A 27982-nucleotide genomic window follows, 5' to 3' on the forward strand; every position below is an offset into this window, starting at 1 on the left:
TGGTCCAGAGACATTACTAATAAATGGTAAGTACTTGAATGAATCTTGAATAAACAGTGAAAAATCCATGTACATTCTAAGAATTTGACTTCCAAAATTCCTTTTTTTTTTGTATTTTTTTTTTATTGGAGTTCAATTTGCCAACATATAGCCTAGCACCCAGTGCTATCACCCAGTCACCCCAACCCCCGCCCACTACCCCTTGTTCGTTTCCCAGAGTTAGGAGTCTCTCATGTTCCGTCACTCTCACTGATATTTCCCACTCATTTTCTCTCCCCTATAATCCGTTTCACTATTATATTCCCCAAATGAATGAGACCATATAATGTTTGTCCTTCTCCGATTGACTTCATTCAGCATAATACCCTCCAGTTCCATCCACGTTGTTGAAGCAAATGGTGGCTATTCGCCGTTTCTAATGGCTGAGTAATATTCCATTGTATACATCCCACATCTTCTTTATCCATTCATCTTTCGATGGACACCGAGGCTCCTTCCACAGTTTGGCTATTGTGGACATTGCTGCTAGAAACATTGGGGTGCAGGTGTCCTGCCGTTTCACTGCATCCAAAATTCTTTCACTCCAGAAGAACCACTGAAAATAAAAATATATTCAAACTACTCAGCTCATTGTTTTCCATACACCAAAACGTCTGTTACTTAGGTCCAATTCAGTGTGGAAACAACTTAGAGAATAAACTTTTTTTTGTCAAGATGTATCACCTTTTTTGGACACCTTTTTTTAAAAAAAGATTTTATTTATTTATTCATGAGAGAAAGAGAGAGAGAGGCAGAGACATAGAGGGAGAAGCGGCTCCCTGTGGGAAGCCTGACACGGAACCAGATCCCAGGACCTGGGGATAATGACCTGAGCCAAAGGCAGATGCTCAACCACTGAGCCACCCAGGTGCCCCTTGACACTTTTTTTTTTTTTGACACTAAAATCAGTCATTAAGCATTTAAATCCTCCCTGCAAGAACTTTTATCAATCAGCATTATTTGTGATTAACTGCTATGTGCTCCACACTATTCTTGGGTGTTGTGGGGAAATTAAGATAAGAACAGTTCAGTCTAGGGGCACCTGGGTGGTTCAGTCAGTTGTTTGCCTTTGGCTCAGATCATGATCCTGGGGTCCTAGGACCAAGCCCTGTAACAGGCTCCCTGGGTAAGGAGTCTGCTTGTTTCTCTCCATTTACTCCTTTCCCCTGCTCATGCTCTATCTTGCTCTCTCAAATAAATAAGATCTCAAAAAAAAAAAAAAAAACAACTTAGCAAGCATGTATTGAGTGATTATTCTGTATAGGGTGGGCTTACAAACCTTTAGGGGACTAATGCATGAAAAAATGGTTTCAAACATCAGAGAATATTAGGGAAGAAAGACATGCCTCTAAGCACTGTAAAAGTCAAGCTGTGAAAAGTGGTATAACACCAGAGTGCCTGGGAGCACTTAAAAGGGAAAAGTTAATTCTCATAAGGAATAGTCCGTAGAGAAGATGATTTTTTACATGATTCTTAAAAACACTGACAGACTTCTGAGAGACTGGAGAGCAATCCAAGAGACCGCAAAGTCCTGGAGATGTGACAGTAGAGTGTGGGAGAGGAACTTTGAGCATTGATGTGTTAGCATGTGAAGCTCAGCCTAGAAAGGGTAGGTGGGAGAAGATGGCAAAGAGCTTTGATAGCCATACTAAGGCTGTTGGGAGGTTAGTCTGAAGAAAAGCGAGAATTTTTGAAGATTTCAGGGCAGTCAACACAAATTTATGTGTTGGAAATGAAGAAAAACTGAGTTAGGTATCAACACACATGCCCATATTGAATAGTATATAAGCATATGAATTAGAGTTTAACAGGAGAACTGGGCCAAGTCTTGAACCTCGGCAAACACATTGCAATTATGGTATATCTGTGAGGTGTTGATATTTAAGACAAGGTCGTTGCCTTGGAGAAGTTTGGCGTTCCCTTAGGGGGTTGGCTAACATATGTAAAATACTTCAGAGATAAATTTGTGCAGTTTTATATCTTGAGAAAGGAGAGATTGGGGTACCTTGGAATTGTATGAGCTACTTGGTGAAATAGGATACATGAGAAATTAGCGACACAAAACACAGGTAAATAATTCATGAGTGATTAATTGAACTCTTTAAAAAGCTCATTTAATTTAAATGAAACTTGCTTATGTAAGTGCTGCTCTTATGTTTGGGACTGCATTTTATGGCTTAACTCCCTATAGAGCTATTGTAGATTACATAGGGTTTTAAAAACACCTAAGAACACAGTTTGCTTTGTCTTAAATATGATAGACTTTTTTTCAATGAGAAAAAGTTGTGTAAAGTCAGATTATCTGTATAAGCCCTTCTGTTATTTCAAAATGGAAAGCAGAACTTAAGATCATAAAATGGCATCAAAGCAATGCTTTAATACACTATTAGATAATGTTATTAAACTGTTTTTTTAAGTTTGTTTGAAAGAACAGTTATGGACTTCCTGTTGAGGCTCTGAGCTCTGATTACATATCACAAGGGATAAGTAGATAAAATTGTAAATGAACTAAAAGCAACAGTGTCTGGAGGGGGAATAAAAGCCAAATACTCTTGTTTTGCTAAATCAATTTATTTTTATGAGGGTCTTTTATCCATGGAAAGAGTGCTGAACTCTGTTACTTTTTTTTAAATAGGTTTATTGAGATATAGTCACATACCATATAATCCACTCATTAAAGTGTGCAATTCAATGGTTTTTAGTATATTTACAGAATTGTGCAACCATCACCACAACCAATTTTAGATTATTTTTATCACCCAAAAAGAAACCCCATAGCTGTTAGCAGTCACTCCTCAGTCCTCCCCCGCCACACCCCCACCCCCACTCTCATCCTAGACAGCAACTAATCTTTCTGGCTCTATAGATTTACCTATTCCGGACATTTCACAGAAAAGGAATATAATATGTGGTCTTTTGTGATTGGCTTTTTTGACTTAATGTTTTCAGGTTTTATCCATGTTGTAGCATGTATCAATACTTTATTCCCTTTTTATGGCCAAAAATAGTCCGTTGTTTGAAAACACATTTTGTTCATCCATTCATCTGTTGGTGGACATGTGGGTTGTCTCCACTTTTCGGCTGGCCTGAATAATGCTGCTCTTAACATTCTGTACAAGTTTTTGTGTGGACATATATTTCCATTTCTCTTAGTTATATAGCTAGAGATGGAATTGCTGGGTCATATGTATTTAGACTTTTTGAGGAACTGGCAAATTGCTTTCCAGAGTGCTGCATCATTATTTCATGCCCATTAGCAATTTAGGAGGGTTCCAACCTCTCTGCATTCTCTCCAACACTTGTTATTGTCTGTCTTTTTTACTACAGCCATCTTGGTGTGTGCAAGGTAGTCTCATTGTGGTGTTTATTTGTGTTTCCCTAATGACTACTCATATTGAGCATCTTTTCACTGTTTCGAAAGAAAACTCCGTACAGAAAGCTCAATTCAATGAAAGCTCTAAAATGTGTTATGAAGCCTAAGCAAAATAGTTTTATAGACTTTGATTTGATTTCCTAGAAAATGATGATGCTTAATAATTACATGCCTACAATTTTGGTTCAATAAGAATTTTTTTGAATAGTAACAGGACAAATTTGAAATGCATAGCAGCATTCCAGGTATCATCAAGTGGTTATATGTGGTGCAGGTAAGACAGACTTACTGCCCCAGCTTACAGAAAGGAAGCAAAATTATCATAATTATAAGTTAGGAGGATTTAAGATAGGAGGGTTTTAAATATCAAGATGGATCACACTAGCTGACTTTGAATAAGCAATGCTATTTATAAAAATTGTCCACTATGTTGATATATAACCGTAAATCTTTACCCAGTTTTTAAATTTTAAAATTGCCCCATGCTATTTAAGATCTCTGAAAGCTGGATAATGAAATAAATAACTTATTGGGGTCTTGTTTAGCCCTGAATCCTATAATTATATAATTCCTGGCTAACATCAAGTTCTCCTTTAAGTACATAATAAAAGCATACTGTTTTAAACAATTCAGCTATTCTTATGTCATGAGAATAATCAGCCAAGAAACTTATCTTTTTGTTTCAAAGCTGTTGACTTTTATGTAAGAACTCTATACTTCTTCCAGTATAGTAATTTATTCATCTGTATTAAAATTTTTAACAAGTTTCTGACAAAGAACAGGTGACATAAGTTGGGAGTCATTAGAAGTTCAGCATAAAGTTCTTTTTGTCACCATTTGAAATCCCTGGACAAGAGAAAACAGAGAGGTTTGGTTACATTATCCTTGCCGTGCCAAATAAACAGTTGAAGAAAACGTTAACTATCCTTTTGCTGCATGTCTGCATGTAGGCTAGGAAGGGTGCTTGATGTTAACCATGCTAGCTTGTCAATTGCTAACCATTTAATGATAGAAGCTTGAAATTTAAAAAATACACAGTATTAAAAAGTTTATTTGGCTCCTCATTGAATGACTTAATTTATTTATTCAGGCAACATTTACTGGATGCTAATTAAGGGTGAGATGCTGACCACGCTAAGTAGAGGAAGGGATGTAGTTTCCTCGGGGAAGTCCTCAGGGACCAGGTAGCATTTGAAGTGGGCTTTTAAACTTGAGTAAAACTGGGATTCTCAGAGGAAAGATAAAGCTAAGAGTGGCATTTACATCTAAAAAAAAATCAAACATAATTACAAGTAAAAAAGTTTCTTCTCAGGGAAGAGGTGGATAGCATCCACTATCCAAGAAATAGGTAAGTATCCATAAAAAGTCATTCAGGCAATAAGCTGAGTGGTTCAAAAACAACCAACAAGACAGATTCCTGCCTTTACAGGGCTAGAGGAATACACAAAGCAAATGAGAAATTATAATACATTATAGAGGAAATGGGATATTGGGGGCAGAGGCAGTGTCCAAGCTGGCCGTCCAGAGACAGAGGAGAATAGCCGGATTAAAGCCAAATCAGTTCATCATCCCCTCCTGGCATTCAGTCACATTCAAAGGAACAACGTGACAAAAACAAATCAGAAGCCCTTTGAATCTTTTCTGTGGGTTCACAAAAATGTCAGAAGGGGGTCTCATTTTCAATGTATTTTACCAAGTTAAAAGTTACTGCAAAAGGAGAAGATTCTTAAGCTAAAGCATTAATGGAATTTCAGTTAAATTGGTGGCTAGATCATGCTTATTTTTTGTCCTCTCTCTATCTCAAGATGCCTTAACAGGGTAGTAAAGTTATTAAAAAGGAACTGATTCACAAGAATAATCTCCTGGGTGGATGAGAGATTGCAACAAAAGATGTCTGGAAGACAGAAAAAAATAAACTGGACAGAACAGAGGGTAGATAGTCTGATAGAGGATCTAGAATGAATTAAAGCCATGTATTTGTGTGCATTGTGTGTATATAATGATGTAAGTGAAAAACTAATGATGTTGATGCACACTAAAAGCTGTGCAAGAAAGGAAATGGAACCTTAGTATACTGTGGTTCTGCAATGAACAATATTTACATACTCATGATGATGTAAATAGTGCTGAATGATTTAATCAAAGTCAGTGATAGGATGCTGTTAAGGAATGGGGAAAGGGGAAGGTGTGAAGAAAGAATGGTTACATCTGTTCCCCTCTGAAAATGCTCCTATTGCTCCTGATTGAATAAAAGTAAAATTCCTTGCTGTGGTTTTAAAAATCCCCACATCATCTGGTCCTCATCTGCCTCCCTGATCTCATGACCTCCAACTCTCCCTTTTGCAACCACCATGGTGTGACACTAGCCTTCTTTCTCTTCTTTAAACAAGTCAGTGTCTTTCTCTCCTCAAGTCCTTTGCCCTTGATCTTTTCTCTGTGTGATGTGTTCTATTGTCAGAGAATCAGTCGGGCCCCAATATTCATTCTCCTCTTCTTCCACAGTGATAGAATTTTAGCTCAGCTCATGGCTGCCCAAACCACATTTCAAGCGTCTCGTGCAGCTAGGTATGTCTGTGTGACTACGTTCTAGCCAAAAGTATGTAGGCAGAAGAGGTGGAAAATGGCTGAGTTGTGCCCTTACAGAGAGGAGATGTGCCCTTGTCCTTCCCCCATCTTGCTGTTGGATATGTAGATGTGGACCATACAGATGAGGAGCAGAGCCTGGACCCCTGAGAGCCTGGACAGGCCCTCAGGCTGTCATGTAAAGTGAAAAATAGACTTGGCTCACTTAAAAAAATTGTTAAGGGTCTGTTTACATGCATCCAACCCATATCCCAATTAATGCAACTCTTGCCACAGATTTTCACAATGCAACTTCATGCAGATACCATCACCAAGGAATGTTTCTTGACCACCCTACCTGAAGTCAGCCTTTCTAATTTCTATATCAGGTCTTGTTTTCTTTATAACACATAGCACTATATATTAAATTGTTTTACTTAGTTATTTGCTTTGTAATTGCCTTTCTCCTAGAATATAAGTTTCATGAATGCAATGATCTTATCTGTTTCATTCATTGCCTGGAAGAGGCCTGGCACTATGAATAATATATATTTGTTGAATGATTGACTACATCACACCACAAGTCAATAGATAAAATAGACGAATCGAGAAAAAAAAAGTGTTGGCGTACCTGGGGTGGCTCAGTTGGTTAAATGTCCAACTCTTGATTTCAGCTCAGGTCATGATCTTAGGATCGCGAGATTGAGCTCTGAGTCAGGCTCCTCGCTCACCCAGAGTCTGCTCCAGATTCTCTCTCTCCCTCTCCCTCTATACCGTCCCCCCGCTCCCGTAACCTCACTCATGCTCTCTCTCTCTCCAATAAATAAATCTTTTTAAAAAAATGTGTCATGCCCATATTACTTGGAAATATAGAGGTAAGTTTGGAGAAACTATAGTTAAAATATTCTTAAATGGCTGCTTCTAGAAACCAGGGCTGAAATGGGGACAGGTAGCACAAGGTGCTGTTACTTTTTTATTACAAATGCTTTAATACTATTTGAATTTTTTAAACTTAGTCATATATCACTTTGGAAAGGTCAAACTTAAGCAAATCAACAAAACACTGTGTAGTCATCAAGTGAAGTGATGGAAGAATGTTTAATGGCATGGAAAGACATCCACAACATGAAAATAAAAAAAGTAGGTTACATAACATGTCAATATGTAGAGCAGGATCCATTTTTGTATATGTATAAAACACATATGCATAAAAAATGCTACATTATACTCGATGCATATGGCAAATTCCTAACTTTAGATGTAAGTGGATATTCAATTTTTATTAATAGAATCAGTTTTTCCTGATTAACACCAGTTGAATGAATATTTAAAGACTTCAGGTTTGAAAGGATACTGTGTTGTCTTCATTCCTAGGGTTCCCATAGGCCTTGGCCAAGCCTTTGCTTTCAGTCATTTAATGAGGAGTTTTACCTTTATTCTTAGAGCAGTGAGGAGCCACCCAAGTGTGTTAAGCAGAGACGGTGTGATAAAATTGGTTTTAGACAGATTTCTCTCCCTGTATTGTGGAAATGGTTTGGAATTGGTTTGAATTACAGAAATGAGTTAGGAAGCAGTTGAGGCAATCAAGGCAAGAAACCAGGGATACCCTAACCCTACCATAGGAGAGTAGCAGTCTGGTAGAGAGAAGGGGACCGTCTGAAGAACAATAGGTTGATGTTAGCAGGATGGGTGGCGAGAGTGAAAAGTGCCTGAGGCTATAAGTTCTCCAAGAGTAAGGACCATTTTGACCTATACTACTTCATCTTGGGGCCCACCTAGCATAGTCTCTGGTACATAGTGACATCAATAAATATTTGTGATCTAAAGAAGAGAAAAGAATCAAAGATGAGGCTCAGAAGTCTGATGAAATTACCTGGGTGAGGGTTGGGTTGTTTGCTGAGCAGTAATACAAGGGCCAGTGTGGGTAGAGAGAGACTAGGGAGGAACTTGGACTCTATCAATTCCTGGTGCTCATTCAGATGAGGGCAGCCAGTGATCAGCTGCGTCTCCAGGGCTGTAAGATCTTGGCTTGAGATAGTTTTGAGAGTCATCAGTGTAAAGGTGGTACCTTGAGACCCAGAAGGGAATAATACTTCATTAGAAGAGTATATTGGGTGAGAGGAGAAGATACAGGACAGACCCTTGGAGCAGCTCCCGAATTAAAGGACAGCTGGCCAACGGGGAGAATCAAAAGGAGTGACCTGAGAGATAGAAGGGGAAATCTGGCATCACAAACATAGGGAGAGTCAGCAGTGAGGAGTGTTGTCAATAGAGAAGGCCATCAAGATCAGTTCTGAAAAACACCTGTTGTGTTTAGAACAAAGAGGCTGTTGGTGACATCAAGTGGGGGTTTTAGGACACACAGGGGAACTAGAGATTGGGAACCATTTTACTGTGTAAAGGGGACTGATGGAATGATGGAATGAGCTACCACCTTTACTCTTTAGTTTTTTCCCCTTGATTTTGAACACATCCCTGAACTTGTACCCACTGCGGCACTGTCACCTTCTCATCACAGTTCCGATGACTAGTTTGGCAGCAGGGAGATTTTTCCCCTTGGTCACACTGGTAATCAGTACACTATCAGGAGGCTGACAGGGACTTATTTGTGGTAGTTCAGAACGTGGCTGCCATAAAACCAGTCCTCCAAGTACTTGGCTCTCCCTGCTGCATGATTACACCCATGGTTCCTGTGTGCCTTTTCCATCTTTTCTAGAATAAAGTCACACACCTATACACAAATCCAGAGAAGGATCATAGACTTTATGACATTAAAAATTACACTGCCACTGCCTTCACAGTCTAGATTATTGACAGAGATATGCATTGTGTATTTTCTCAAATTTTCTTGGGCAAGGGTATTCTCAGCCTCTGGCTATTTTCTGAATATAGTCTTTTCCCCTTCTTTCCTCTCTCAAGCCATTATTTCCCTTTCTATCCTTGCTCCATAATATTATTACTGTTCCTTTATAATCAACCTGTCCTGTTTCTTGCTTCTCCATGAGCAGCATGAAATCTCTCTCTATCATCTTTCCCATCTTCCCTTTTGTGGTTTCCTCTTTGTAATAACTCTTGGAAGCAATAAGTGATTGGAAATTACATAGGAATATTAAGGGCATGATGCTTTTGGGGTAGAGTATACTGTGTTCAGACAAAATGCTTCTAATTGTATGCTACCTGTTTTATCATCAACACATTCATTTAAAAAACACTTTATTGAGCACCTTCTGGGTGATGGGTACCACATATGTGCTGTAAATGCTGATAGCAAATACAGGCCCCAGCAACTGTGCGGTAAATCTGTGAATGAATGAGAAACCTCAAGCAGCCACTGACAGGAGGTTTTGGAGGACAGGATGAGAGAGATTAGTCCTCACACTTGGAAAATCCTGGAGATAAAACCACAGCAGCATTCCACAGAGGGAGTGGTGGTCTCTTTTACAGCAGCCCAGACAAGAGCAGCTAAAGGGATGAATGGCAGGTCTTGAGTGCCTTTTAGTGATGAACATGAGTGGATGAAGCACCCCACACTCCACCATCGCTCTTCCTTGATAAAAACCTTTTGATTGGAATGGCCACCAACCAAAGGAAGAGGGGAATTTTCCCAGTTCCAATTGAGCATGGCAACATTAGACAGGTGTGCTGGGAATATTAATACCATTTCATGATGGTCTGAGGGGCCAGGGGTTAGCTCTGCAAAAGTCATCATACAACCTATAATTAATGTAGGACTCTTTGAGAAGAAATATTGCTTATGCATCAGATGTAGTAATGAAAACTTCTGGCTTCCAGAGACTATAAATTTAGGCCTGGTTCTGCCACTAATTTTATGGCTTTTAGCAAATTAATTCACTTCTCTGAATTAATGAAACCTGAGCTCAGTTTCCTCCACTACAGTTGAGAGAGCTGATTCATCTCTAGATCATGCCTCTATAATTCTGTGAGTCTTTTAACTCAGTTTTTAAAAAAAAAAAAAAAAAAAAAGAATGTTTCATGCTTTTCCAGGGCTTAGACATGATGGTATTTATCAAGTTAATTATTGCAATGAATCTTTCTGCAATATTAAAATATGTCAGATGAGACAATGTTTTGTGTATTTTTTACATAATATTTACTTTTCTTGTCTAAGCAGAACTTACCCAGCTTAGATATGGGACCATGGAGGTGTGGCAATGGGAAATCAGACCCTTATAATGAGTATTAACTGTAAAATGGTTGTATTAACTCTAAAATAGGGTCAGGTCTACAGCAACAGAACAGCCTGTCAGTAAGTGATGAAAAGAGAGACTAGAGCACATTCATTCTTTGGTATTCTCGGGGTATGGTGAAACACAGGAACAGAACAAACCCATAGATGCAGATTATTCATTTTGATAAAAAATGTGCTGGTACAGATAATTGGTAAGACCTATATATTACATTATTTGCCAAATGATGACTTATATTTCAAAACTGCAATTTTCAGATTCAACTTAATGATGGATTGCATTAACAGGCTTTGGCAGAACTATGGAACCTCTTTGGTGATTCCCTGGGTGGATAATATGCTGCAGTATCTGCTCGTTTTCTGCACATAGAATAAAGTGATGGTTCAAGAGTCATTAAGGAAAAGGATATATTTAAAGTTTGAGGTGGCTATGGGGAGAATTGGAAATTGAAACATACAGAAGCTGCATGGCTCTGAGTAAAAACTCCTACTCGTAGGAAAGAACTTTCACATCCCATTCCCTTCCATGCATCCAGGATTCCCTCTATAGCCTTATGATAGCCAGGTTTCCAGATGGAAAATGGGTCTATTCCCAATCAGGAAAGGCAAGACAGGGCAATGGCCCCTAGTGGGGTCACAAGGAGACAGCTATTCTGCTTTTGAAGAAAAAGAAAGAGTAGCTTTTAGAATTAAATTTCTCTCTCTTTCTTCCTCCCTCTTTTCTCAGTCCCTCTGCCTCTCTCTTTCTTTTCCCTCTCCTGATTATTCTCTGGAGGCATGGCTACAAACACTGCCAGGGTTCAGACCCCACTGTTAATGTTCACCCATTCTTGCAACTCCTTTCCCCTCAACCGCATAGCTAATGTTCATGAGATAATAAGCATTTCCCTCTGTTTATCCCTAAAGGGGTCCATGGAGACATTTTTTTCATCATTTCCTGGCTTGGTGAGAGAGGATGTTGTTAACCAACTGCCATTTTACTGGTGAGATTACAGTGTCAAGACTAAAGGGCAGCTGGTTTGCTTCACCGATAAAAGAATGAAAGCCCTTGCTTGTAAATAGCTTTGCCTGTGTTAGCAACCTCTTAAATCGTCTTGCTACCCTCACATTCCCCAACTGCTACTTCAAAAGCTCTGCTCCATTCCTAGGCTATGTTACCCTGGTGACTAATCTTGATAATCTACTCTTGAAGGTTCCCATGGAGGCAGTATTTTAGCACCTGTGTGTGATGGCTTTGAATGTGGTGAGACAGGTGACTGAGGACCATGGAAGGTAGGCCTGCACCTGGTAATGGTGGGGGGGGGGGGGGGCGTTGGCTGGGGTGCAGTAGGGTGTTTGTGTGGAGCCGGGGAGTTGAGAAGGGGATGCTCCCTTGCTAGGATCTGAGCAATGGTGTGCTACTGATTTCCCCACCACTTCGCATCACACCTGTCATAATTATCTTAAACATAAGAAAGGGGATTTATTTCCAGCCAATGCCAAGCTGCTGGAGAGGGTGGCCTCTTGGCTTTTCAGAAGTTCTGAATCTCATCTCCAAGTTCTGCTAGGAATTGATACTGACCTATTCTGCCTTCTAAAAGTAGTCACCTGGGATCCCTGGGTGGCGCAGCGGTTTGGCGCCTGCCTTTGGCCCAGGGCGTGATTCTGGAGACCCGGGATCGAATCCCACGTCGGGCTCCCGGTGCATGGAGCCTGCTTCTCTCTCTCTCTGTGTGTGTGTGACTATCATAAAATAAAATTAAAAAAATTAAAAAAATAAAAGTAGTCACCTGACAGAGTTTGCAACAGCTTCTGGAAAAAGAGGTTTGGTGAGAGGAGAAAAGAATATAGTGCCTAAATGAACCAAAAAAGGAGGAGGGGAAGAAGAGAAGAGGAAAGGGAAGAGGAAGAGGAGGAAGGGAGGGGAGGAGGAAGGGAAGTAGAGAAGGAAGAGAGGGGAAGTGGGGAGAACAGGAAGGGGAAGAAGGAGAGGGAGGAGGGGAAGGTAACTAGATGATGAAATCTGGCCAGTTTTTGAAAGAAAGCATTTGTCTTTATCTCTTCCCAAGGTTTCCAGAAACTTCCCACCGTGTAATGTTTAGTTCACTCACAAAAGGATTTTTTTAACTCCTCATGGGTTTCTTTCTGAGCTTAGACGAAAATTATTCCAGATGGAAGCTTAGTAAGGGAGTGGGAAGAGCTAAACCAGCTCTCCCTCATTCCAGGCTTTCTCAGAGCATGGTCTGTGGGTCTTTTTCAGAATCACCTAGGGCCCTACTTTAAAAAAAAAAAAAGGAGAGGGAACAAATTCCTGGACCTAAATCAGTATCTTTAGGGGTGGGTTCTGGGAATTTGCAATCTTCAGGGGTTTTTGCTTTTATATCTAAGGAGGAAGGGCCCTAGATGCTTCTTAATGCCTATAAAAATTCGTGAACCACTGCTTTAATCCATAAGACTCAGAGCTCTGTTTTTATCTCTGTAAAAGAGAATTTAACAGTTTTTTAGCATTTGAATCATCAGCCAAGATATGTGGGCATTGCTTAGCTCTAAGCATCCTGAGACATTGAAGAAATATGTGTGTACAAATATTGAAAGAGAAAACAGTGGCTGCATTGCTATGACACAGAGTCAGGGAGCATAAAAGTATACCAGCATAATAGGTCACTTAAAATAATGGGAACTAGGAACCTCATGGGCTGGTAGCTTGAGCATGTAAATATGCAACCGGAGACAGATGATGCACCTGAAATCAAAGTTCCAATAAGGAAGTGGCTTTGCTAGGGATCTCTTCACAGACTGCACTGCAGTGAATTTCTAGCACATGGAAGCACTCCTCACTGCCTCTGGGAGGGCACACAGCTCAGTACCCACAGTTTGCACGCTGTAGGGCCAGCTGACTTTTAACACTACTGTAATCTCAGGCAGAAACACACTAGGATCTAATGCCTAGCCAGTTGGCTGGCTCATTTCCTCATACAAACCCATGCTGCCATGTTTTCTCTGATGGGCTCAATGTACAGGAACTTCCAGAAGATGCTCATGAATGACCCACAAAGGGAAGGGAAGGAAGGAGCACACAATGGGGCCCAGATTGCTAATGGTGTGGTGAAAAATAAAACATCGAGTGGATCTGAAAACCTGGTGTCCGAGAATACTCAAGGCAACAAAGAAATGAACAACACAGAGGCCCCCATGCTTTCCATTTTATGTCCCGTAATGACCCATCTGTTAAGTTTCATTTTTCACGGATAGGAGTTGAATGAAGAAATTCCCACATGCATTTAAACTTAACCAAACTAAATCTATCAAAGAACAGGATCATTAAGTAAATGAGATTGGAGAGTCAAACATTCTGAGAAGAAAACAGAATTAAAGATTTTTGGCAGTCAATAATTCACCTTGAGTGGATTAAGTGAACATTTTGCGAAGTGATGAATTCGAACAGAAAACAATTCTGGGGGTGCCTGGCTGGCTCAGTCAGGGGAGCATGTGACTCCTGATCTTGGGGTTATGAGTTCAAATCCCACAATGAGGGTAGAGATGACTTAAGAATAAACCTTAAAAAAGGAATAAAATAATTCTGTTTTTTATTTATAAAGGTTTATTTTAATAGATTAGTTCTCTAGTTTTACTCAATTCTAATAGGTTTTGATAAATATTGCTTACCTACTGACCCTACATCGTTTTTGTTTTGGTTTTGGTTTTGGTTTTTTGTTTTTGTTTTTCTAAAGAGATAAGTGACTAGAAAGCTGTAGCTAGCAAAGGCAGGAAAGAAAAATCTGGTTAGAAAGAGAGAATAGGGCAGCCTGGTTGGCTCAGCGCTTTGGCCCAGGGCATGATCCCAGAGACCCGGGATTGAGTCCCACGTCGGGCTCCTTGCATGGAGCCTGCTTCTCCCTCTGCCTGTGTCTCTGCCTCTCTTCTCTCTCTCTCTCTCTCCCTGTGTGTGTGTATCTCATGAATAAATAAAGCTAAAAAAAAAAGAAAAGGAAGAGTGAATAGCATGTGCAAACATCTTGCAGTGGAGAAGAGCTTAGAGCCTTTCAAGTGCTAAGTGGAAACCAGCTGTTTGGTGTGGGGAGCCCAGGGACAGTGACTTTGATGGGAGGAGTGCCATCACATGAGGCTGGGTGATGGTGACAAGGAAACTGGATTTCACGGGGGTGGTGGGATGCTCTCAGAGATCCCTGGGAGTGACCTGATTCATATGTTCAAAGATGTGAATTTGTTTCTCAAAATTTACAATAAATAAAGGCAGAATAAGAGGGAAATATAACAATCCATATTTTGTTGTTTTCTTGGTTTTTTTGGTTGGTCAACTACGTGTTGCTGACAGTTAACTGATTTGACTTTGTATTATTTTAAGAGAAATAAATGCAAATATCTCCCAAGTTTTGAACTTTCAGAAGTTCACTTTCCACCACTTACTTTGCTTTCCCAAAGGACCTACATGAATTCGCTACCTGCATTCACTAACTGAAAGAAATCCAGAGAGAGTCTTTGCTGTCGGAAAAAAAGATGAAAAGAGAAAGTAGCAATCAGTGTTTGTTTGGTCTTTGATGGCAAGCCCTCACAGAGGCAGCACACCGGAGCAGTGAGAGTGGTGCTGCCAACTTCCTTCCCTAGGAATGACACTGCATCCCAGCATGAAGCCTCCAGAGCTCTGAACTGTGTCTGTGAGCACCTGTGCTTTATTTCCATTGATTTTGCACATCCATTAGCACGATTTATCCGTCCTAAGGTATCAGAAAAGCCTAAGGGGCACCTGGGTGGCTCAGTCAGGTAATCATCTGACTCCTGAATTTGGCTCAGGTCACGATCTCAGGGTCATGAGATCAAGCCCCTCGTTGGTCTCCATGCTGAGCATGGAGCCTGCTTAAGATTCTCTCTCTCTCCCTCTCCCTCTGCCCCTCCTCCCACTCTCTGTCTGTAAAAAGGGAAAAAAGAAAAGCCTAAGAGAGGTTATCTTTTTTGATTCTGGGAACACTGAAAAATTTTCCATGTAAATGAACGGTAATTACCTCTTCACTTCGTAACATTGGCTTATGAAGGGGTTCATAGGTGCACTCTACTTTCAGATGGTGAGGCTAACCTGTGCTTAAAACAATGACCACACTCTGGGGACTAAATATCCATAGCCAGCAACCAGCACAGGCCCCCAAGTCATGATAGATGCTTGATGATTTCTTCTTGCTAATGCTGCTCACTCTACTTCTGTCTGGGAGGGAAAGACACAGATAAAGAATATAAATCACTGATGTCTATAAAACATTATCAAAAGGGGTGCAAAAGGATATTATGAACACAATGAACAGAAACAATGGAAAACTGTCATGAAATAGGTGTTGAACTTCAGAGCTGTTAACTACACTCATGAAGTCACTGCTTATGATTTGTAATATTCCTCACTATAGAAGCGTTTATCCATTTACTCTTTAAATTTTCCTGCGTTATCAGGCTCTGCTAAGATGACTGATCATTCATCACTTACGTATTTTGAAAGATAAATCCATTGTATTTCCAAATATCATCACTTTCCTCCCCACTTCTTATCATTTCTGTATTTACTGTTGCTTTGGTAGTCAGTCCATTCATCATTTTTTTCAGAAGCCCAGCTTCAAAATTGTCCCCCCCCCGTAATCTCCCAGATAAAATTGTTGACACTCAGAAACCTAAAGAAACTTAAATAACATTTTTCCACGTAGATGTGACCCTAACTCACCCAGTGTAAAAATGACCTTTGAGAGGAAATGTGATTTCAGTGCTGTACCATTCCCAAATGCTTAGATATGTCCCTCAAATATTCCCAGTGTCCTTTAATAATCCATTGAGTGTATCATTCGGGAACTTACCTAAACCCTTTTTGAGCTTGTTTATGCTTTCAGCCTCTACCTCTTAATGTTATGCTTTCAACCTCTACCTTTTCCTTGATTTCATGGGTGTTCAGAAATGTGTTTATCTTAAATTCCCTTCCTATCATTAGACTTCCAAAATATCATTAGTGCTCTATGCTCAGTCTCTACCCAAGTTTGGTGTCCCCCTCCTTCTGGGGCGACATTGCAAGGAGAGGGAGCGCAATACGCCTTTGTATTCCCAGAAGAGGGGTTGATGAGGAGGACACCCAGCAGGGAGGGGACACTACTCAGACACAATCAAAAAGGAGCCACTGCTTACTAGCTGTAACCTGGCCTCCTTAGGAGAAAGGAAATAAAAGCTTCATGGAAAGCCTAAGGACAGTGGGTTGCCACAGTCATCTGGCTGGGGAATCAGGTAGCATGGGTGAAGTACTGGCCCCTCACTAGCAAGTTATTTAATGTCTCTAAGCCTCATCCCTTCTGCAAAGTAGGCTAATAATTCATCTTCACTTCATGCGGTGCCTGGGTATAATAAATGAGAAGATGGATGTATGCTAGAGTCTCAGCTCAAAGCAGGCATGTCAGCAGTCTAGAACGTTTACCCTGATGGGCTCCAGCCACCTCTGACCTTACAGAGGGTCATCACCAGGGCAAGCTTTCATCTCCAGGATTCCAGACACGGCAGCCCCCAGGTCCTTCCCATGGAGCTCTGAGCCCTCTCCCTTCCCGGCTTAGAACAGGGCATTGAGCTCGCCTGACCGTGTTTGAGCGCACTACGGTTTGTACAGTTCCATTTGCACACCTCTTCCCAAGGACATGATGTTTTGTTGGCCTTTGTTTTCAGCTGCAGTACTTTGAGCCCTTGCTTTCAGAAGACTCCATTATGACTTTGCTAGAGTCTAAGTGAGAGCTGGGTCCCATAATTACTGAAGCATGGTTGCCTACATTGAAACTTCCTATTTCCATTCTGGCCACTCTCAGTACCTAGCAAGCCCCTCTACCATTTATCCTTATTCGCTGGGCATTCAGCTTCTGGAAAAACAGCATGGCATACAGACTCGGAGATTCCGATTCTGGGTCATCTGTAAAAATTTAGGACTAATTCTGGCACACATTCCTAAGAAGGCACTAATATTGGTAGTTTTCTACTTAGAGAAGAACCATCTATCTGTCCCTAATCTTTGATTGAGTTCCCAGTTCTTCTGGTCTGGATTTATTTTAGGACTAAAGCCATAGGCCCAAGCTTATTTGCATGTTAGCTTTAGATGGCTATTCCATCTGTGTTTGAGATTTGACTTTTTGCACAATTAGTTTTGAGCTCCTGAGACCCATTCTTGAGAATAAGTGCAGACCTCAGATTGGAGACACCAAGTCTTCTCCGATCCCCAAGTACACAGCCATGTTAGCTATTCTGCTAACTCTCCTCTGCGGGCATTGTGCCAACATGTGTGCTTGGTCTTCACTAAAGGAAAAATATTGCAATCCTAATTATCTTAATGTCTTTATACCCCAGAAATTTCTTTTAAAAACATTTTTTAATTAATTTTTTTTCTTCTTAAAGATTTTATTTATTTATCCATGAGAGACACAGAGAGAAAGGTAGAGACATAGGCAGAGGGAGAAGCAGGCTCCCTGCAGGGAGCCTGATGCAGGACTTGATCCAAGGACCCTGGGATCACGACCTGAGCCAAAGGTAGATGCTCAGCCACGGAGCTACCCAGATGTCCCTCTTAATATATATATATATATGTGTGATTTTATTTTATTTGTTTGAAAGAGAGAGAGCACAAGCAGAGGGGAGGGGCAGAGGGAGAGGGAGAAGCAAACTCCCTGCTGAGCAGGGAGCCTGACAAAAGGCTCGATCCCCGACCTGAGCCACAGGCAGCCACTTAACAGGCTGAGCCACCCGGGCGCCCCACCCCAGAGATTTCTTGTCATGGATTAAGTAACTTAGCTGAAATTGATATCTAACTTTATAAATGTCAAGTACTGGAATGCCTGAAATTGCTACATTACACAGGAATCACTCGCAAAACTGTCCTTCTGTTCTTGTGTTTTGTCAGCCTTTGAAATATTAGCCAGGTGTGGATTTCATTCCAATAAAAGATATGTGCTTCCCGCATGCATTAAAGTGAGGAAATGGTGAAAGGCCTTCACTGCTAGCAGTTGGGCCTGTCCTCTGATGATGGGAACAAGTGTGGTCATTCTGCATTTTAAGGATTTTATTTATTTATTTTAGAGAAAGAGAGAGAGAGAGAGAGAGCATGAGGGAAGAGAGGGGCAGAGAGAGACTCAAGCAGATTCCAAGCTCAGCACAGAACCCAACATCAGGCTCAGTCTCACGACCCTGAGAGCATGAGATCACGGCCTGAGCTGAAATCAAGAGGCAGATACTTAACCCGCTGAGCTACCTGGGCACCCTCCCATTCTGCATTTTAAAAGCCAAGAGTGAATACTGTAGCATCCCCGATACTGTTTTGTTCTGACTCCAAATTCCAACAACATAAATGAAAACCAAGCCTCTCTTGCATTAAGATGTGTGATGGACAGCAATCTCCCTCTTGATTGTCTGGTGCGCTCACCAGGGAGCCTGCCTCTCTTCCTCCTACTCCCCCTGCTTGTGCACGCTTTCTCTCTCTCTCTCTCTTTCTCTCTCTCTGTCAAATAAATAAATAAAATCTTACAAAGAAAAAAAAAAAAACAAAAAACCAGGTCTGGACAAGCTGGGAAAATGCCTGGAGGCAGATTGGGATAGAAGAACTCACCCACTTTTTTTTTTTTTCTGTATCCTTATATCTCCCTGAATGCCACCAATTCTGCTTCTGTGTGTTCTACTGAGACTCATAACCTAGATCCTTCCATCAGAGGGAACCAGCAGAGGGCTAGGGGAATGAGTGACTCCATATATTCCTCCTCAGGCAGCCTTTCAAACAGAGACTTCTATGAGCTTTTCAATGCCTCTTGTTAATTCATCCAACAAATCTGGGAGTTAGGAGTCCTGGGTTCAAGTTCTCATTTTGCTACTAACTGAGTTACCTTGGGCAAGTCGATTGACTTTCCCCTCCCCCATCTTTCAACCTCAGGCTGGAGAGAATAATATTAGGTTTGAGGGCATCCCACACTCCCTTTAGCTCGGGTACTCCATGTCTTAGGAAGATCTTTTGAGTGTCTGCTCTGAATGAGACACATAACAGAAGTCCTGGAGCCTGCCCGTCAGTAACTATGGTGCAGTCAGGGAGGGCAGCCATACAAACAGGAATCAAGTTTATCAGTCTCAGTCTCCGTGTTATGAAATGCCCAAGCAGCTGACTTCTGAGGCTCACAATTTTGATTGCAAAGCTTGAAAATAATACTGATTATAGTTTGTAAACAAATCTGTGAGCTCTTGGGAGGCCAAATATCATCAACAGTCTTTTGCAATTTGTTGGCGTAGGGACAGACATCTGCAAATTGTAGATATTTACATAGATGAAATACAATACTCTAAAGGGATTAGACTACATTTCAGTAAAAATGAAATGTCCAGTCACCATATTATAAATTTAATTCCAACCAGAATCTTTATTAAGCCCTTTGGGGCAGGAGGACATGGGGATATAAACATTTTAAAACTCGGCTGCTTTCCAGAAGCCAGCAGTCTAAAATGCAGCAATGTTCTTTCCAGTTGCTGAGAAGAGAATGTCCTATTTTAGTCACATTTAAGTAACTTTAATTGAACTATTAACTCCTTATTAGCTAGTTCTTGAGAAAAAGTCAAGGCATGTACAGGTATTTAGAAAAACGGCTACATTTTAGGTGTGTATCCTCAGTCATACTTGACAATGAGTCAGGGTCTTCATTGGATCGCAGACCTTAGGATAAAGCTGTACACACAGGAGGCTCTCAAAAAATGATGGCTGATGGAATGACCTTGAAATTCCAATATACCCAAAAGCCAATTTTAATTAAAGGAAATAACTAGCACTTGTACACTTGAAAATTTTAGAAATGGTTTGGATTTCCCTTATTTTTCTATCTAAACCCCATTTTACAAATAAGGAAACTGAGGCTCATAGAGATTATTAACTTGCCCAAGATTATATTGTCAGGGTATCAAGATTCTCGATCTTTAATGTTAAATTCCATAGTTCTTTCCAAAGTCCTGAAGGCTTAAACCATAGATGTGTACAGACATAAATATGGATAGAGATATTTCTTCTAATAACTTTGCATGTTTTGGAGGTAAGGAAGTCCTTGAGAAAGAATTGTTTTTTATCTATGATTTTTCCCCCTCTATATCCCCTCGCCCAGCTTCTAGGCTTTCATTACATACCTTGCCTTTGTGGCATGCACTGAATTTTTGAAATATCAAAGCCAGGTTTAAGTTTAAGAAAAAGCCAAAAAAAATAACCTTCAGAATAATTATTTTTAAGATTTGTTTATTTATTTGAGAGAGAGAGAGAGAAAGAGAATGGGTGAGGGGGAAGGGAGAGGGAGAGGAAATGAATCCTTAAGCAGACTCCTCACTACTCAAGCAGCTCAAGATGGGGCTCCATCCCAGGACCCTGCGATTACAACCTGAGCTGAAATCAAGAGTCAGACTCTTAACTGACTGAACCACCCAGGTGCCCCAAGAATAATTTTCAAGAAATCCTTCAGTCTTTAAAGATTCCTTTTGGTGTCCAATATGCATTGGCCAAGCTTCTTAATCAGGGCTGGCAACTGGCCTGGTTTTTTATTTCCCTCTACTGCTACCTGCTGGTGGTACATCTGCAATAGCATCTTCAGAACATAGACCACGTGATCATTCATGTTTCTGGGATTCTCCCTAAGACCTAAATCAGTGATTCTCAACTCTGATTGCATATTAGAATCATATGTGATGCTTCCAAAAATACTGATGCCCAACGGCTCCCCACCCCACTGGGGATTCTGATTCAATTTGGTCTGGGAAGATGCTCATACATTGACATTGTTTTTTGAAAAGCTCACCAGAGAATTCTAATATGTAGCCAGAATTGAGAACCACTGACCTTATCAATTAAAGCTCACTAGTACAGAGATAATTAGGAAGATTAATGTAACCATGAGAAATATGCATTCAATTTTGTCATATCTAGACCAGTTTTCTAATTTATTTCATATGCTTAATACAATTCATTTCAACAAAATTGAAATAATTTCCTTGCAAAGTTTTGGTATTTTCCTCATGATTAAAAAAGAGTCCAACCTAAAATGAGTCAGCTTTATTATTTTCCACATTTCATATTTATCACCTCTGATACAAACAAATGCTAAAAATAAAATAAATTATGAAAAATGTATGATTCAGAAAGGTAGGCTTGCATTTCAAATTCACGTTCCTATAAAGTTTGCATTCCTTTACCACATGAGTCCATGTTAGATTAAGAAATCAGAGGCTTTCTTACTACTTTACGCAGGCAAATTGAAAATGCAATTTATCTGAGATTGAATCACTGTTCAGTCATGAGGAAAATTGAAATTTGCAGAGGGAGAAAATAATGTATGATTTAAACACACACAAAAAATAAATAAACACACAAACGTCATACACACATCATGTATAGACCCTATATATTTTCTACAAACTGAAAATGAGTGGGAATAAGGTTTGATCTTTTTGGAAGTGAATTTAACAAATGATTCACAGAACATCTGTTAGAATAAGTAAATATTTATCTGGTGTTTCCAGGAGATGTTCTGTACACCGGCAGGTTAGGAAGTGTCCCCACACCAGAGCCAACCCCAATCTCAAACCGAAAAGAAAACATGGTGTACTTATACTATGAATGTCAGAATCTTTTATCATCACCGGTACCTGTTAGGCCTTGACCTTCGACCTGCCAGACTCCCTGGCATCAGGAAAAATGCAGCGAGGGCATTTTCTGTTTTCACTGTGTGAACTTTCTGGAAAAAAAAACAAAACCTAACACTGAACCAAAAATGAAAAATCCCACCTGGTATCTTTCAGCCTCTAGACTTATTCTTAGCTTAAACAATTTTAAGAACACACAAAGGATTCACAATCTTGTTAAGGAATGTTTTCTCAGTCTAATGGGGGAGTTGTCACTATTAGCCTCAAAGTCAATTTGTATTGGAAAAAAAAAAGTTACATGATATAACCCATTCCTCAGTAAAATGAATCTGAAATTTCCACTGAACTGAAAAGATTTCCAATAAATGTAGCTCTTACGAAAAATAAGGAAATGGGGAAGAGAGGCAGAGTAAATTCAGTTGGTTTTAGTCTTATTGCCTGATTTCATCCTGATTTAAGTTCTGAAAATATTGGGCAATTATTTATTTTCGTGGCTGAAGAAATAAGTTGCAAAACTAGGGAGATGGGATCTTGAAATAATCTGAAAACAGTCCACCAGCCCAGTCTCATCCTTTTTTTATCTATAGGATTAGATTTTAGTTCTGTGAATTTCCTAATGTTATAATTTTGGATTAGGCAAGATTCTAATTCTGATCACTCAGAACAGATCTCAGGGAAATAGTGTGACTTTTTGAACTTCTGCTAAAATCATTTTGTGCATTGGAGGAAATCATTTCAGTGCCCTTTGGTACTGAAAAGTAGACGGCCCTAAATCCTTGAGATTAGTGACGATGTATCAACCAAAAAGCTATCATGAAGATGAATTGTTCCACCTGGTTTTATTTAAAACCAAATGGGATTACTCACAGAGATCCAGTCTACTTGACTTTAACATCAATTTGTTTGGGAGGGAAGGTTGGTTATTTGGAGTCCAGATGTAAGTTTAAAGAGGAGAGGGTGGGGAACCAGAGAGCTTGTCACTTATCTAGGGTTGTACAGTGAGTCAGTGGTGGAGCTCAGACTAAATCCAGATGTTTGCTATTCACCAACACCCCACTGTTGGGAACTCTACTCTTGAGTTCATTGGCAACATTACGCTCTTTCTAGTTCTTTTGATAAATGCCAACCTCTGCAAGTTTTTAATCAATTTCTCCTCTTTTTTTTTTTTCAAATGGTGCTCTGTATCATTTGAATGTTAAATTCAGATCTCCTTATATCCAAAAGAGGTTGCTGAGAAACATCTGATCCATCCCAGCCACCTTGCAGAAATGCAGCAAAATTATGAGGTGAAAAATACTTGAAGTCCTTACAAGGGTACACATGTGGGATTACTACTTCTCAAGACAAAAACAAGTTATTCAAGACATTACATTTGTCAGGAAGGGAAAGCCAAGATTATGCTGACAGTTGAAACCGCAATCCAGCAAGACCCAAGATTTTAGGAGTAACAAAATTTATGAAAGTGTTTTGATATTGTCAGCATGTTAAGTTATATATATTTTTAAATGATTAAAAATATGAGTACTTAAGCAATAGCATAGTTACACTTAATTTTAGCATAAGTATATTATTATTTTTTAAAATATGGGTATAATTAAGTAATAACCAGTATGCATATTCTTTAGAAGAGTTTATTCTCAATTCAGATGTCGGTCCTAAAAAAATTGGTAGAAAATACCACCTCTGCCAACTTTGCATGGAAAACACATCTATTATTATAATTTCTATGCTGGAGGTGATGATTTTACCAAAATGTAAGCTCCATGAGAGCAGTAACTTGTGCTTCTTTTGTTTATTGCTGTAGCTCTGGTGCCTTGACTAGTACCTGGAACATAATAGGTTCTGGAAATACTTGCTGAACCAATGGCTTTTTATTAAACAGGTATAAATTGGCCAACAAAGAGACAGGACTGGAAAACTGGGAAGATTTACCAAGGTTTAAGTGCATTTAATACTTGGATCTTAGTCTCACTTTCAGGCTGAGGTTGATCATCAATTTGGGAATAAGGAAGGGATTTCAGCTTTGACTTTGACTTCTTCAGCCCATATGTTTACAGGTAGGTATTCACCTTGACAATTTGCAATGCCAGAGATGGCAAGGGAAAGAGGGGTTATATTTCATCTGTCTGTCTATCTTCAGGGTGTCTTGCACACAGTAGGTATTCAATACATATTTGTAGAATTGCACTGGATGATGCAACTTACGTCTTAAGGGTTGCTTTCTATTTTTCTTGGCAAATGTTAATCTGGAAACAAATCGACATAAGGACTGAACACATAGACATATTGTTATTCAGGCCTGCCACAATGATTAAGTTCGGTTTTATTTCCAGACCTGAAATGAAAAGCAGTTAACATATGGAGAAATGCTACACAACTCCTTTGCATTTGCCAGTCATTTTCAAAATGAGTGCTATCTGCATAATTTTCCATGCGGGTTTGTAATAGATTTATGTTCTATTAAGATGCTCTGGTTAAGTATTTCAATATGAGGCCCCTCAAGTGCCAGGTGGTTGACATCAATGGGCTGAACTTGCTCAATGCCGCCCACACCCAACCAGGATTCTTGTGGCAGAGCTAGAGACCCTGTGGCTGTATTTTCCCAGGAGGGTGCTGGGGGAGTTGAACACCCTAGGAGAGCATACAGGGAGTGTCCTTCCCCACCTCCCGGCCACACCTTCCTCTGTCCATACTTATTCCTCCCAGTAGGTGCAGTGAACATCATTACCCGCTTTCAACACACTTTACTTCCTTTCCAGGTGGGAATCTTTACATCTAGGCCATGCGTTCCATAATTTTTCCCGTCTGAAAAAAATTTACAGTTCTGCTGGGTATTCAGTTTGGTTTTCAATAATTGATATCTCAAGAAAGGCAATACAAATGTAGTGGGTGATAGTAGCAGCTTCACCTGACAGGCAGCTAGTGATTTGCTCCTGCCATGCACTCTGGCCACAGACTCCCGCCAGCAGCTGAGAGCTCCAATTTGAAGGCATAACATTAATGCCATGAAGCTGAGTAACAGAACAGGTCAACTGAATCTTTGCCACTATGGATGAATAAAAGCAAGTAGGGATGCCCCAAACCATAATGGTCATCTAAAGGTGTTTTTTTTCTGAACCAAAAAGGGTCCATGATAGAGGGTGGCTTTATTTGAAGCCAGATCACTTCTTGACTCTGAAAGCAATTAAGTCACAGCTTTTGATGGTTTTATTTTGTGCAGAGAAGCGAGAGAGTGACTTATATCATGTAATTTTTTTTTAATTTTTATCATGTCATTTCTATATGAAAGGTCTAGCTTTAAATTCTTAAATTGCTTGGAGCACATGGACTGGACACATGCTAGAAGCAAATAAAGCCTCTGGCCTAGAATTTTTCTGATACAGAAACATACAGGAAGAGTTGTATTGGTTAAACAGCTCAAGGAGAGTAGCAGAGAGTTAAAAAGCCTGGGAGAAACAGATATGGGAAAAAAACGCTAATAGGCACATAAGAAATGCATCTAGAAATATTACAGTAAAAATGAAATTGGGGACTCTTTGCTAAACATAATGAAATTCAAAGGAATTTAGACAAAGATCTCAAAGAGCGTGATTGCCATCTATCAGATGGGATTAAGGGACTAAACCCGCTAATTCATTGACAAGCCAACCTCTCATTGTTGTCTTTCGACAGGGAATCACAGACAAATTAATCAGTAAAAACAGTTTTTAGATATTAACTTTAAAAAGGGGAAGAAAGGATAAGTTTCCAAAGGGAAAGAAGTTACTGGAAACCACCTTGATTTTATGTTGACATCAGGACATTAAAAAAGGAAGAAGAGAGAAAGAAAGAAAGAAAGAAGGAAGAAAGAAAGAAAGAAAGAAAGAAAGAAAGAAAGAAAGAAAGAAAGAAAGAAAGAAAGGAAGGAAGGAAGAGAAAGATCTACTGACATTGGCAAAACTGAAATGATACCGGGAATACCCAAAGGTCAAATCCAATGAGTTGGATTTGTTGTTACATCAAAAGGTAGGACAAGTTTTAGGAGTTTAGGGGAAGTATCTCTAAGATTTTGCATATCTTAACATTTTGTGGGGGACAATCAGTTCAAGTAGCCCTATCATCCCAGTGCATGTAGAGGCCCCTGGCATATCCCTCTCATAAGCACTCTGTAATGTGTGCACTCTTTCAGGGTTGGTCAAGAGCATGAAGCCAGACTCCTGGTTCTGTAACTTAATAGCTATGTAACCCTAGGCACATCATATCACCTCTCTGCTCCTTCGTTTTCCTAGGAGTATAATGGAGGCAATCAAAGAGGTAACCTCTTAAGATCGGTGTGAAGGTTAAATGAAATTATGCTACCAAAGTCCTCGCACAATTCCTGCTGTACAGGAAACACAATAAATGATATATTTCCTGGGACATCTGGGTGGCTCAATTGGTTAAGTGCATCCAACTCTTGGTTTTGGTTCAGGTCATGATCTCTTAGTCTTGGATAGAGCCCCCCATCAGGCTCTGTGCTCAGTGGGGAGCCTGCTTCAGATCTTCTCTCCTTTGCCCCTCCCCTCTGCTCATGTGCACACACACGCACACTCACTCTCTCAAATAAATAAATAAAGTCCTTTTTAAAAATAGTGTTTTTCATTATCATTATGTGCAGTGATATTTTTCACTGTCATGCTCATTTCAAAGGCCTCTTTGTCCTTTTGCTCAACCTGCTTTCTCCCTCCTCTTTCCAAATATCATTCCATCCTTATAGTCCCAATTTAAGCCTGGTCTGTTCCAAGGAGCCTTAGACATTAGTTTGTATGCACCTCTTCTTCCTCTGAAATCCCTCATTGCTTGTTGTTTGCATGATAGATTTTAGCACTTAAATAAATTCTTTCTTATGTCACACACTTGTCTCATGATAATTAGTCATATCTCTCTGAGTAGATTTAGAATGATAGGCTGAGGGCAATCAGGGTTCCTTAAAAGATTAGATTATCATTTCTCTAAATTATTTCCGTTTTACAGATTCAGTAGTTGAGGCCCAAGGAGTGAAGTATATGATCTAGGCTCAAAGTCAAACTAAGTGACAGGTCAGTGGGACTCCAAAGACCATGCCCCACATCGTGCTACATGGGCTTTGGAGCCAGGCCAACTTGGATTTGAATCTCTGACCTTGGGACAATTACTTAACCTCTGTGAGCTTCTTTCTCCTCACCTGTAAAATAGGTTTTTGAAGGATTATTTGAAAGGTTAAATGGAATAATGTACATAAAGCCCCTGTGCAGTGCCTAGCATTGTTGAGTAGATGCTCAAAAAAATGAAAAATAAAAATCAGACCCTTTCCATTCCTTTCTATAACTGTAAGAATAAAGAAGGTACCTTGTAGAGTTTCTAGGCTCCAGGCCTGCATTAAGCAGCAAGGAATAAATACCTGTTTATTGACTCAGAGCAAAGTGGAGGGTATTTGCTAATGACGAATGTTAGAACTCTTGTATCCCAAGAGTCTCTGACCTATGTAGCCCTAAGAACTCATCTTTGTAGCCAAAACCAAGTGGAGACTTTGTGTCCTGTGGACATAGTGGCTGAACTTTGGGGAAAGCTTCAGGTTGTGAGATGGTAACCTTGTATTCTACTTTAATTCAACATGTCTTTTGGGCAGCCCTGGTGGCTCAGCCCTTCAGCCCACGGTATGATCCTGGAGACCCGGTATCGAGTCCCACATCGGGCTCCCTGCATGAAGCCTGCTTCTCCCTCTGCCTCTCTCTTTCTCTCTCTCTCTCGTGTCTTTCATGAATAAATAAATAAAATTTAGAAAATAAATAAAACTTCCTTTATAAAAAAATAATAATTCAACATGCCTTTATTACTAGTCTGAGCACTCTAAAAGACCCTAACACCATAACAGTGATCAAGAGACAGCTTGCTTGCAAAGAATCCAGACTTACGTGGAATAATACACATACTGACAAATATCCTTAACAGATTTTTTGTGCCACAGAGGAAATATATACAAAGTGGTGTGGAAACACTGGTGGGCAGTCAAGTCTACCTGAGAGATAGAGAAGGATGCGATTTGGTTGGACCTTGTGGGTCAAATGTTTAAAGAGTAAAAATGAGTAAATGCTCCGTTAAAAGTGCTTACAGCACCGGGGTTTGCTTTACTCTTACTTTTCCCTTAGTTCCTG

At 40.0% G+C, this 27982-nt stretch overlaps 1 protein-coding gene across 2 annotated transcripts in view; it reads left to right on the plus strand.

Moving 5' to 3' along the window:
• Positions 1–27982, plus strand: part of DCLRE1A (DNA cross-link repair 1A) — a 58343-nt gene that overhangs the window by 23948 nt on the left and 6413 nt on the right. The window contains exon 10 of one of the 2 annotated variants that reach the window (XR_005985982.1): positions 11374–11453. The exons of the other annotated variant lie outside the window; for it this stretch is intronic. The gene's annotated coding sequence lies outside the window, so the exon portion shown is untranslated. The remainder of the gene's footprint in view (positions 1–11373; positions 11454–27982) is intronic. 2 annotated transcript variants of the gene reach the window in all.

This window comes from Vulpes lagopus, chromosome 2 (genome assembly GCF_018345385.1).
Source record: "Vulpes lagopus strain Blue_001 chromosome 2, ASM1834538v1, whole genome shotgun sequence".
Lineage (NCBI taxonomy): Eukaryota > Metazoa > Chordata > Mammalia > Carnivora > Canidae > Vulpes > Vulpes lagopus.